The sequence below is a fragment of the Mobula hypostoma genome, chromosome 15 (genome assembly GCF_963921235.1).
Source record: "Mobula hypostoma chromosome 15, sMobHyp1.1, whole genome shotgun sequence".
NCBI classification, from domain to species: domain Eukaryota; kingdom Metazoa; phylum Chordata; class Chondrichthyes; order Myliobatiformes; family Myliobatidae; genus Mobula; species Mobula hypostoma.
This window is the reverse complement of record NC_086111.1, coordinates 23,539,332-23,552,705: the sequence shown is the minus strand read 5'-3', so window position 1 is coordinate 23,552,705 and position 13,374 is coordinate 23,539,332. Positions and strand designations below refer to the sequence as shown.

Sequence of the window (13,374 nt, the reverse complement as noted above, 5' to 3'; positions counted from 1 at the left end):
AGGAGTGTGAGGAGATTTGCCCGGTCACCAAAGACTCCAGCAAATTTCTGCAGATGTACTGCGGAGGGCATCCTCATTGGTTGCAACACCACCTGGTACGGAGGGCCCACTGCACAGGATCAGAAAGCGCTGCGGAGGGTTGTAAAATCAGCCAGCTCCATCATGGGCACTGGCCTCCTCAGCACCGAGGTAATCTTCAAAAGGCCATGTCTCAAAAAGATGGCACCCATCATTAAGGATTCCCCACCACCTACTCATTACTACCATCAAGGAGGAGGTACAGGAGCCTGAAGACAGATGCTCAATGTTTTAGTATCAGATTCTTCCCCTTCACCAAGAGATCTCTGAACAGTACCTCACTATTTTTGCTCTCTTTTTGCTCTACTTGTTTAATTTTTTAATGTATTTCTTCCTATAATTTATATTGTACTGCGCTGCTGCCGCAAAACAGTAAATTTTATGACATATGTCAGAGACTAATGAACCTGAACCTGATTCTGATTCTAATTTTGACTTTAGCAAACACTGGTTGGACTGCTTTTGGAAGATCGTTTGCAGTTCTGGTCGCCAGATTATAAGAAGCATATGGTTGTACTGGCAAGAGAGCAGAGGAGATTTACCAGGATGTTATCTAGATAGGAGGACTTTAGATTGGCCAGGACGGGCGTGTTTGGTGGAATCAAAAGGAAGCTGTGGGGTGACCTGATGGGGATGTGTAAGAGATACAGGTAGTCCCAATCTTCTAACCTGCAGTAGGGATATCAAAAACAAGTGAGCATAGGATTAAGGTGCGAGGAAGTAGTTTAAAGGAATTTCAAGTTTACTGATATCTGGAATTTGCTAGCAAATGAGGGAATGGACCCAGATCATGCCTGAGAGATAATCTGATAGTAGTTGAACACACAAGGCAGAGAAGATTATGGACCTAGTGCAGGCATGTGGGATTAATGTAGATGAGCAGAAAGATCACAGTTTAGAACAAATATTAGGGTTGTATACTGCATACAGTCTTTGATAGCAAATGTACTTTGAATCATAGATATGGTGAGCCAAAATTCTGTGCAGTATAATTCTATAAGTCTGACTAAGACCTATAACCAAACAGTGATTTAAGATCAAAAACAACAGGAATTCAGCAGATGCTGGAAATTCAAGCAACATACATCAAAGTTGCTGGTGAACGCAGCAGGCCAAGCAGCATCTATAGGAAGAGGCGCAGTCGACGTTTCAGGCCGAGACCCTTCGTCAGGACTAACTGAAGGAAGAGTGAGTAAGGGATTTGAAAGCTGGAGGGGGAGGGGGAGATGCAAAATGATAAGAGAAGACAGGAGGGGGAGGGATAGAGCCGAGAGCTGGACAGGTGATAGGCAAAAGGGGATACGAGAGGATCATGGGACAGGAGGTCCGGGAAGAAAGACAAGGGGGGGGGTGACCCGGAGGATGGGCAAGAGGTATATTCAGAGGGACAGAGGGAGAAAAAGGAGAGTGAGAGAAAGAATGTGTGCATAAAAATGAGTAACAGATGGGGTACGAGGGGGAGGTGGGGCCTAGCGGAAGTTAGAGAAGTCGATGTTCATGCCATCAGGTTGGAGGCTACCCAGACGGAATATAAGGTGTTGTTCCTCCAACCTGAGTGTGGCTTCATCTTTACAGTAGAGGAGGCCGTGGATAGACATGTCAGAATGGGAATGGGATGTGGAATTAAAATGTGTGGCCGCTGGGAGATCCTGCTTTCTCTGGCGGACAGAGCGTAGATGTTCAGCAAAGCGGTCTCCCAGTCTGCGTCAGGTCTCACCAATATATAAAAGGCCACATCGGGAGCACCGGACGCAGTATATCACCCCAGTCGACTCACAGGTGAAGTGATGCCTCACCTGGAAGGACTGTTTGGGGCCCTGAATGGTGGTAAGGGAGGAAGTGTAAGGGCATGTGTAGCACTTGTTCCGCTTACACGGATAAGTGCCAGGAGGGAGATCAGTGGGGAGGGATGGGGGGGACGAATGGACAAGGGAGTTGTGTAGGGAGCGATCCCTGCGGAATGCAGAGAGAGGGGGGGAGGGAAAGATGTGCTTAGTGGTGGGATCCCGTTGGAGGTGGCGGAAGTTACGGAGAATAATATGTTGGACCCGGAGGCTGGTGGGGTGGTAGGTGAGGACCAGGGGAACCCTATTCCTAGTGGGGTGGTGGGAGGATGGAGTGAGAGCAGATGTACGTGAAATGGGGGAGATGCGTTTAAGAGCAGAGTTGATAGTGGAGGAAGGGAAGCCCCTTTCTTTAAAAAATGAAGACATCTCCCTCGTCCTAGAATGAAAAGCCTCATCCTGAGAGCAGATGCGGCGGAGACGGAGGAATTGCGAGAAGGGGATAGCGTTTTTGCAAGAGACAGGGTGAGAAGAGGAATAGTCCAGATAGCTGTGAGAGTCAGTAGGCTTATAGTAGACATCAGTGGATAAGCTGTCTCCAGAGACAGAGACAGAAAGATCTAGAAAGGGGAGGGAGGTGTCGGAAATGGATCAAGTAAACTTGAGGGCAGGGTGAAAGTTGGAGGCAAAGTTAATAAAGTCAACGAGTTCTGCATGCGTGCAGGAAGCAGCGCCAATGCAGTCGTCGATGTAGCGAAGGAAAAGTGGGGGACAGATACCAGAATAGGCACGGAACATAGATTGTTCCACAAACCCAACAAAAAGGCAGGCATAGTTAGGACCCATACGGGTGCCCATAGCTACACCTTTAGTTTGGAGGAAATGGGAGGAGCAAAAGGAGAAATTATTAAGAGTAAGGACTAATTCCGCTAGACGGAGCAGAGTGGTGGTAGAGGGGAACTGATTAGGTCTGGAATGAAAAGCCTCATCCTGAGAGCAGATGCGGCGGAGACGGAGGATTTAAGATCAATTGTTTTCTTTATTGGTGAAGGAGCTTTGAACAAGGCATCCTATCAGATATTGAAAAAGAAACAACTGCAGAAGTTGGAAATCTGAAATAAAACGAAGATGATGGAAATACTCCAATCTCGTTCCACAAATGCCACCTGACCATGCTGAGACTTTTGAGCATCTTCCTAGTTTTATCTCACATTAGATGGATTTATCAGAGTTCTTTGATGAGTCATTTATGTACTTCTGAAAAGACAATATCGCATCAAAGGAAATGGAGCTGTTGGCGAATGGGTGTCCAACACTGGACTAATGCCAAGTTGCAATTCATGTAATACTAAGAATCCAATCAGATTGTATTAGAAATGATCCCATCAAAAGCAAATCAAAGACAAGCACAAGCAAGCTCATCCTGCATTTCATCATATCAGTAAAGATATTTTATAAATTGGATGAAAGGAAGCCGCATAAACCTTCAATTCTGATGAAGGGTCTCAGCCCGAAACATTGATTGCTTATTCATTTCCATAGGTGTTGCCTGGCCTGCTGACTTCCTCCGGCATTTTGTTTGTGTTGCTCTGATTCTCCAGCATCTGCAGAATTTCTTGTGTTTATTCTGCACCCCTCCTGGTATTTGGAAATTCTACTTCATGCAGAGGTTGGATGTGAGAGGTTGAGTGTAATAAGCACATGCATTCGTTCTTCAGACAAACAATGCTGATGTATTCTAAGAGGAAGTTTGTTAAGTGCACAGGGGACAAAGGATCAATAGGTCATGTTGAATGGATGAAATGAAGTAATGAGGGAGATGGCGAATGTGGAGCACAAATATTGGCATTGATCCTGTTGGGCCAGATGGTCTGTTTCTGTACTGTACACCCCACAAGAAAACAAAATTATTCAGACTTCGTCTTGTAAACTCATTAGGTCAGCCAAGTGAATAAATAAACCACAGGTGAAAATGACATGTTCTTCTAGTTTTACCTTCGTGATGGCTGTATCACACGTCAGTAATGGAGTTGTTCTTTGATTAAAAACGTTAAACCACTTTTTATTTGTAATTCAGTTTACATTGTAAGTATATGCTGGTATTTTTGTTTTCAAGCACATAAAGACTCAAAGTTTTAAGAACAACTTCTTTCCAGTCGCCATCAATGGACAATGGACAATGGAACACATGGACACTTCCTCGCTATTTTTGGTCTCTTTTTGCACAATTTATTTAATGAAATCAGTGACATCCGGAACTCACTGCCTCAAAGGTGGTTGAAGTAGATTAAGTTGGTGCTTTATAGAATAGTTCACATGCCTGACGTCAAAGCGATACTTGCAGAGTGATTAGAATCTGGGGTTAGTGTGAAAATTATTGGGAAAGGGAGCTGTCGGGTCCCTCTTGCAGAGACCTAAATCACTTTCTATGGGCTAATGGGCCTTGTTCTGCACTTTAGTGATTTTAGTTCTCACCAGCTTACCCAGTACAGGAAAAAGGGATCAAACCTTTGTACTCCTAGTGTCTACATCTTTATTTCATACCACATGACTGACTTATTCACTTGGGATTTTACCCTGGAGATAATTCATAAAGGGAACAGGAAGCAATGCTACATTTAGTGTTTCCTTCAATTAGTTTGCATAGATTTCATTGTTGAGAGATTAAATTATTTAAGAGCGTAGCATGTGAAAAGTCAAGAATTGAAAGTCTGGGTAATTCTAACAATGAACACAAGGGAGGTTTCAATATACAGTAATTGCTTACAGTTAACAGACTAAGAGGACATGGCAGTCTATGAATGTGAACTTTTCGCACTGTCTGCTATTAGGATAGGAGCTAACTTTGACCAAGGTGCTTTTGGCATGGCCGTGTGGTATGCGCCCGTGCTTAGTTTTACAAAAGGTCTGTGTTTTGTGGAGCTTAGTAAGTTCCATGTGAAAGAGAGTTTGGTTCATAATTCAATTGTTCCTTTCACCTCTACGACCTGAGTTCAGCTGATGTGAAGAAAGTCCCCTCTGTTTTGCAGTTGTTAGGGTTGTCAGTGCAATGAATTCCTAACTTAAGTGTGGAGCACAAAATTGCTCATTTGTGTGTAAGCTGGCCTGACCCAGAGGAGGCTCATGCAGAAGTGGAAGTTATTAAACTGATGCAATGGGTACTGCTGTTGAAGGGTTGATGCCGAGTAGATGGAACTTTCCTTCTATTTGACCTGAGAGTCCAGCTCTGACGTCCTTCTCCTTAATGAGCAGGCACATGTTAGATTGGGCCAAGTGGGGGTTGTTCGAAACTAATCCGTAGAAACAGTTTTCCCGTCACTGAGCTGTCAGTGCATGGGGCAGGCTCCTTCTGGGACTAACAGAGGCAGATAGAGTTGATTCATTCCTCAAGAAAACAGCATCTTGGGAAAGAGTATATGAATATTTTGAGATATAGCATGTGGTAAACTGTGCAGCTCACAAGGAGCAGGTGATTTTCCACCCTCCTTATTCTGGGATTTCCTCATCTCATGACTGGGTCTGCTGCAGATGAATTGACAGTGATTAATTATACTTATTAGTCAGCAGCTCGTTTATAATATTATCATTTGAAAACTGTGGATAGTGAAAATAGATGATTGTAAATCTTCTTCACCTCATTATTTCTAACCTTGCATATTTAACTGATGTAATATTTTAATTTAAATGAAGTTTTAATGCAATTACTTTTTTCCTTAGAGAAACATGCTAACAAGAAATATCAGATTTTTTAAGCTCCTTCCTCCCCTCAGCTTGCCCCATTATGTGGCTTTCTCCCTGATGTATTTATCCAGCATCTACTTTCAGCTGTTTACATTGTTAGCCTCAAGCAAGCCATATAATAGTGAACACATTATCAACACTTTCTGTGTGGGATCGCCGTAAGAAGTTTGGTGAATGGAGCAGATATCTCCATGTCCTGTGAGGCCGTTCTCTTTAGCTCCAGGTGCTTCCATTTACATTAAAACATCATCTGGCACTGTAATATCCTTCAAGGAATCCAGCTTGACATAAACTTAAGCACGGAGCTATTCGCGCCAGCAACAGCAACTCTAAGATCAGCAAGGTTTTCTCTCCCTCCGAACTGGCCTAAGCAAGTGATTAAGGAGCAATCGTTGATGCAGGTTGCCAGTGATATCAACATTCTAAGAAAAAATTAAAAATTAAACGTCCAGTATACCGGTTTTGTCCCACATTCCGGAGATATGCAGGTTGGTGGGATAATTGGCTACTGTAAGTTATTCCCGATGTGTAGGGGAGCGCAAGAATCTGTAGAGTGTTGATGGCAGTGCCACGATGATAAAGTGGGATTAGTGTAAATGGGAGCAAACTCTGCGGACCAAAGGGCCCGTATGTGACTCAATGACCTGCTCAGAAGGCAAGTGATGCTCTATGTTGCAATGTAACTTGTTATAATTGTGCTCAGGAGCCTGATCTCACTAGCATCCTTTAGAAGCCTGCCAAGCATGGGGGATGGGAAGAAAAAACATTTCTTTTAACCAAGGAAAAACTCTTGAACCTCCCATATGGAAGCCATTTGAAAAGCACAAAGAGAGAAAAAAAAACTTATTTCAACATTTCCCAGATATCAGAAAATAAGACCTTTGATTTTTGCAAAGGTTTTCTCCTTTTTGCAAATCCTTCCCCCTTTGAATAGATATAATAAACTCCTCAATTAAATTTCATCATGTAAACCAAGGGCTACAGCTGTGGAAGGAAAGCAGCTTTTATGGCCGCTCCAAAATGATATCGTATTTGTAAGTAGGTATCGTGCACAATCCTGATTTGATGGAGACAGACGTGAGAAGCACGGAGGAACATCTGGAGAAACTTCTGAAATGCCTGTTTCGCTGCCGCTGCTACTGTGCGATCGAGAATCTCCGGAGGGGAAGGCCCCAAATCCTCGGCTTTGCCTATCGCCTGTTGCTGGGGCCAGGGTCGAAGCGCTCGGCAGAGATGGTGCTCGGTGCTTGGTGTCGGAGGGCTGGTCGGAGGCACAAAGTTTTCAGACGGACTCAAGAGTCGGCTATGGTCGGGTGCTGCATCACCAAGTTTGTGGTACTGGAAGCTCATGGCAGGGAGACTTTTTCTTCCTTCTACCGTCTGCGTGAGACGATAGGACTTTCAAGAGACTTAGAGACTTTTTTTTACCGTGCCCATGGTCTGTTCTTTATCAAATTACGGTATTGCTTTGCAGTGTTGTAACTATATGTTACAATTATGTGGTTTTTGTCAGTTTTTTTAGTCTTGGTTTGTCTTGTGTTTCTGTGATATCATTCTGGAAAAACATTGTATCATTTCTTAATGCATGCATTACTAAATGACAATAAAAGAGGACAATCTAATGGTAATGGCAAATGATAAGTGAAAATAAGTATGGTAAACTTCTTCAACAAGAACTCAGTGGGTTGAGCAGCATCTGTGAGGGGAAAGTAATTGATAGTGCTTCAGATCAAAAACCTGCCTCGGGACTAGGAGTGGAGAGGGGAGATAGCTCTATATCAGACCCTTAGACCTGATGCAGGGATTTAACCTGAAATATCGATGATTCCTTTCCCCCTACAGATGCTGCTCAGTGTACTGAGTTCCTCCAGCAGATTGTCTGTTTCCCCAGACTCTGGCACCTGCAGGCTCATATGCCTCTGTGACAAAGGGAAAACTGGTTTTCAGGCCCAGAACCGAACAAAAAGTTTGTCGGGGGGAGAAAGGAAATGCTACACTACTTCACCACCATCCTGCAGCCTCACAGCCATCTGTGAAATCTCCTCTCCTCTTTTCTAGCCCCTTGTGTATCTCCAAAATTCCTTCATCTAACCTTCGGTGGTGTGCATTCCTGCCTAGCTCTAGACCTAGTTTTAAACCTAACTTTAAACCTCCACATCTTTCTCTCAAAGCATACCAGCCTCTTAGCCAGAATTCTGGTCATCCATTACAATATTTCCTTAGATGGCTCAACATAAGATTTTGGATGATTAAATTTTTGCTAGGGGCATTTTACTGTGTTGTGAGTTGCTAGACTTTCCCAGCGGACTTGCAGAATTGGAGCTCTGGCTCACTGCCTTCAGTTTCTGCATCTATTTCGACACTGGTTGGGAAGAAGGCCGTGTATTCCAGTAATAGTTCCATTATGTACCTCATCTCAATGGTCATTGTCATTTGTGACCATTGCAGCAGGTGATAAAGGGGAAATTGAACTCAAGGAACCTCACAAAATGAAATGGATTACGCAAGGTTATATAGGTACATAGATACTTTATTGATCCCAAGAGAAATTAAAGTATCACAGTAGCATTACAAGTGCACAGATATACAACTGTACAAATATTAGAAGAGGAGTAAGAAAGAATAAATTTAAGTTATCTCAAACACTCTAACAGGAGGGGGTCATCACTTCCCCAGCTGTATGTTGACTCATTATAGAGCCTAATGTCTGAAAGTAAGAATGACCTCACATAGTACTCTTTGGAGCAGCGTAGTCGTCTTAGTCTATTACTAAAAGTGCTCCTCTGTTCAGCCAAGGTGGCATGCAGAGGGTGAGGAGAAATATTGTCCTAAATTGCCAGGATTTTCCTTGGGTTCTACCACAGCCTCCAGTGTGTCCAGTTTGACTCCTATTGCTTTTCTAGGCAGTGGCCACACATTTTAATTCCACATCCCATTCCCATTCTGATATATCTATCCATGGCCTCCTCTACTGTCAAGATGAAGCCACACTCAGGTTGGAGGAACAACACCTTATATTCCGTCTGGGTAGCCTCCAACCTGATGGCATGAACATTGACTTCTCTAACTTCCGTTAATGCCCCACCTCCTCTTTATACCCCATGCCTTATTTATTTATGTATTTATTACCCCCCTTTTTTCTCTCTTTTTACTCCCTCTGTCCCTCTCACTGTACTCCTTCCGCATCCTCTGGGCTTCCCCCCCCCACCGACTTTCTTTCTCCCTAGGCCTCCCATCCCATGATCCTCTCCCTTCTCCAGCCTCATATCCCTTTTGCCAATCAACTTTCCAGTTCTCAGCTCCATCCCTCCCACTCCTGTCTTCTCCTATCATTTCTGATCTCCCCCCTCCCCCTCCCACTTTCAAATCTCTTACTATCTCTTCTTTCAGTTAGTCCTGACGAAGGGTCTCAGCCCGAAATGTCGACTGTACCTCTTCCTATAGATGCTGCCTGGCCTGCTGCGTTCACCAGCAGTTTTTGTGTGTGTTGCTTGAATTTCCAGCATCTGCAGATTTCCTCGTGTTTGTGTGTATATGTGTGGTTTGATGGGTGGGAATATATCAGTAAGACCAGAGTTTCCAATGAATTACAATCTATGGAAACCCAAAGACGAGAAAAATAGGGGAAGGAGGATTTAAGGGAAGAAACAACAAAGCTGGTCTTAAAAATAATGTGTCATCATGGTGAGCTGGAAGGCTTTTCTCTATGCTATCTATAAATACAACAGGAGGGAACTGAAGTGGACTATAAATACCATCAAATGGATGGGGTATTCTATGTAATTTACTATGTGCAACTGCACTACCATTAACTGGTAAACTACCTCATTACTTTCCACTAAACCTATGAAAGATGAAAAAAAGTAACTTTAATGGTGTGGGCAGAGGAGGAGACGTAAATGTAAAATTAGGAGAGGATTGTTTAATAAGAGTGTGGAACAGATGAGAGGGAATTTCTTTAGCAAGAGGGTGGTGAATCTGTGAAAGACATTGCCACAGATGGCTGGCAGACCAAGACATTGGATATATTTAAAGAGGAGGTCAATAGATTCTTGACTAGCAAGAGCATCAAAGGTTACGGAGAGAAGGCAAGAGTATGGGGTTGAGAGAGATAATACGTAATCCAGCCATGACGGAATGGCGGAGCAGAGTCGACAGGCCGAATAGCATAATTCTGCTCCTATGTCTTATGGTCTTATGATCTTAAGGAGGGAATGTAAAACTCTGATGTCCACAAGTAGTGGCTCTCGTGATGGGGAGAGATATTTTCGAGGACTCCTTGGAGATAACAAGCTGAGGTGGAAGGAATTTCACACACAAAATGCCGGAAGAACTCCACAGGCCACGCAGCATCTAGGAAAAAGGTACTGTCGATATTTTGGGCCGAAACCCTTCAACAGGTTGCTTTGGGCCGAAACGATTCGGCCCAATACGTCGACTGTACTTTTTTCCATAGATGCTGCCTGGCCTGCTGAGTTCCTCCAGCATTTTGTGTGTGTTGCTTGGATTTCCAGCATCTGCAGATTTTCTCTTGTTTGTGGAAGGAGTTGCAATGGTTGGATGAGTTGAAATCAAGGATTGAATTTTAAGACATGGACAAGCGTTTTGAATTCAGTCATTTGGTTGAGTAAAGAGGATGAAAAGATCTGGGGTGGTTAACTGGAACATGGGAAAGGTTATGAGACAGGTTGTAGCAGGGGTTCCCAACCTGGCGGAAATGGACCCCTCAGATAATGGTAGGGGTCCACGGCATAAAATCGGGTTGTAGAGTTCTGGTTGAATTGAAGGCAGTGAATGTCAGCAATATGTAAAACTCTAAACATGAAGATAATGAAGTAATGGTTAAGTGTATCAGGAAGGAAGAGAATCTCTTACTGAACTGTATGTCAGACACAACCTCTGTCAGATCACTTCATTGTCATATTCACCAGGGTGCCATGACGTTGTTTGCTCACATGAAGCTCACAGAACAACGAGTGCACATGGCAATAATAAATGCAAGAATGACTGCAAAACAGCAGAAAGGTGCAGATATTGTAGGGACATTCAAGAAGCTCTTAGACACGTGAATGAGAGAAAAGTGGAGGGCTAAGTAGGAGGGAAGGGTTAAATTGGTCTTAGAATCGGCGCCAAGGTCAGTACATCATTGTGGGTTGAAGAACCTGCACTGTGTTCTATTGTACTGCAAAAAGAAATGCTGAAGAGAAAAATAACAGAAGAACTGGGAGAGGTAGAGTTAAGAATAGGAGAAAATGGCAGCACCGCCAAGAAGGGGATGTGAAAGAGGTGATTAGTTCAGAAATCTGATTGCAGTGGGTAAGATCTTTGTAAGTCTGGAAGTATGGGCTTCCAAACTCCTTTGTCTTCTTTCTGAAGGTAAAGAGAGGAAATAGAATGGCCAGGCTGGCGGGCACCTTTGGTGTTACTGTCAACCTTCCTGAAGTTATGCACCATGAAGATGCACTGGCTAGAAAGAAGTGATGAACCCATGTTAGGCTGACACTGATCAGGTTTCAGTACAGGACTCAATTCAGCGAGGATATAAGAGCAAGACACAGATTTTTAAAACAATTATTATCGGGATGATTTGGGTTTTTACTGTATTTAACTGGAGCAGGTTCTGACTCATCGGGACAAGGCATAAATAAGTGATGCCTGAGGAGTTTCCCTTCTCCCTACCTTCAGAGTATCCTGAATTCCCAGCAATATTGCAGACACTCCGAACAGGAAAACAAACATCAGAGATCAAGCTCCGAAAGTAAAGCCACCCACCACCAGATAATTTCCTTTTTACTTGTCTTCCTATTTTCCGGTCAAATGACTCTGCACAAATTCTGCCAATGTATCCTACAGTTATCAATCAGATGCTTGATGTAATCTTTCCAAGTTACCACACACAGGCAGCTTTAAGGGATGATGCAATATTACCTCAGTAAGACCAAAGTTTTCAATGAATCTGAAGCATTATAAAGCCAAATGAAGCAAAAGTAGCTGAAAGCCCCCAGATCTTAACCCTTTCTGATCAGTGCCCTTATTTCCCATACAATATGTGACTAGGAGAGATGGTATATCCCGTAGCAGATAGAACATACAACAGTGCAACACTGGACAGGCCATTCAGCTACAACATTGCACCGAACTTGATGCCAATTTTATTAAATGTCCTCCTCTGGCTTATCGTCCATATCCCTCCATTCTCTTGACAGTCATGTGTCTATCTAAAACTCTCTGAAACTCCAGCAAACTGCCTGATTACACTACCACCACTGATAATCTATTCAAGATGCCTACCACTCTCTGTGTGAAATAATTTCCCCTCACGTCACCTTCAAACTTCCCCCATATAACCTTAAAAGCATGCCCTCTAGTATTTGACATTTCTACCCTGGGGAAAAGATTCTGACTGTCTATCCGCTCTGACTCTGATAATTTTACAAACCTCTACCAGGTCTTTCCTTAGCCTCTGATGTTCTAGTGAGAACAAACCAAGCTTTTCCAATGTTTCCTTATAGCTTATACCTTCTAATCAAGTTAGCACCTTGGTGAACCCCTTCTACATCGTTTCCAGTCTCCATATCGTTCCTACAATGGGACAGCCATAACAGACCAGTCCAGTTGCAGGATCGTGTCACAAAATGTTAGCTGTCCATTTCCCTCCACAGATGCTGCCTGGCCTGCTGAGTTCCTCCAACAGTTTGTGTTTTTTTTTTGCTACAGATTTCAGCATCTGCAACCTCTTGTGTTTCCAGGCAACATCTTTGGTACAAACAGTAAGAAAAATCCTTCAGCTGGCTGGCAGTCAAACTTACAACCGTTTGCAACTTTTGCAACAATAATTATATCTCAGGCTGTATTATCAGCTAAATCCATTTACTTTGATGTTGCATCTTTGCTTTGAAGTTTTTCCTGTGCCATAACATTAAAGGAGTTACAGAGTGGCAGCTGCAGATTGTATTCCCCTTACTAAATTCTTTTCAGTTGACCTCAGTGAAGGCACATCACAGACATGGAGGGCAATGCACAGCTGCCCCTGAACAAGTGGATTCAATCCTACCAACTTGAATTTCCACACAGTCATCAATGGGAGTAGAAATGACAATATTTAATCTTTTATAAGTTTTAAAACTCACTATAATGTGCAGTTTCCCATCTCTTATTTCCTTCAGCAATATGATACTCTCATTGGAATCAGCAGTCAGCAGTCAAATTCCTCCCTAAAATACCACACCATTCCTTTCCTTAAAATCAAATCTGTTGAGTAATTGCCCCAATCACCAAAATTATAGAATACTAATTATAGAATACTAAATTATAGAATACTTATAGAATACTAATTGATCATAAAAACTGACAGAATAGAAGACACTGTCTTCACCAAAATTATAGAATACTAATTGAATAATAATCAAAAGAAGAATCTCTAATTGACTCATAATATCTGTGACACTGAAGAGATTTTCTAAATGGTCTTGTACACCTGTCCATTCAAAAAAAATCCTATATTTTTCTGGCTTTTTGCAGCTTTCTTTCCAGTCATGATGAAGGGTCTTGGCACAAAACATCAACTGTTTGTTCATCTCCATAGATGCTGCCTGGCCTGCTGAGTTCCTCCAGAATTTTGTGCGCGTTGCTCTGAACTTCCAGCATCTGCAGGAAATTTAGAGTGTTTATATTTTCCCTTCCAGTTTTGATCCAATTCCGGTATTATTGAATTTGCTTCCTCTACCTTTGCATCTATTCTAGATCATAAAAACTGACAAAATAGAAGACA

General features: G+C 42.8%; 1 protein-coding gene across 2 annotated transcripts in view; it reads right to left on the bottom strand.

Moving 5' to 3' along the window:
* The window catches only part of sema3h (sema domain, immunoglobulin domain (Ig), short basic domain, secreted, (semaphorin) 3H), a 234,663-nt gene that overhangs the window by 177,904 nt on the left and 43,385 nt on the right, over positions 1-13,374 (bottom strand). The window lies entirely within an intron of this gene.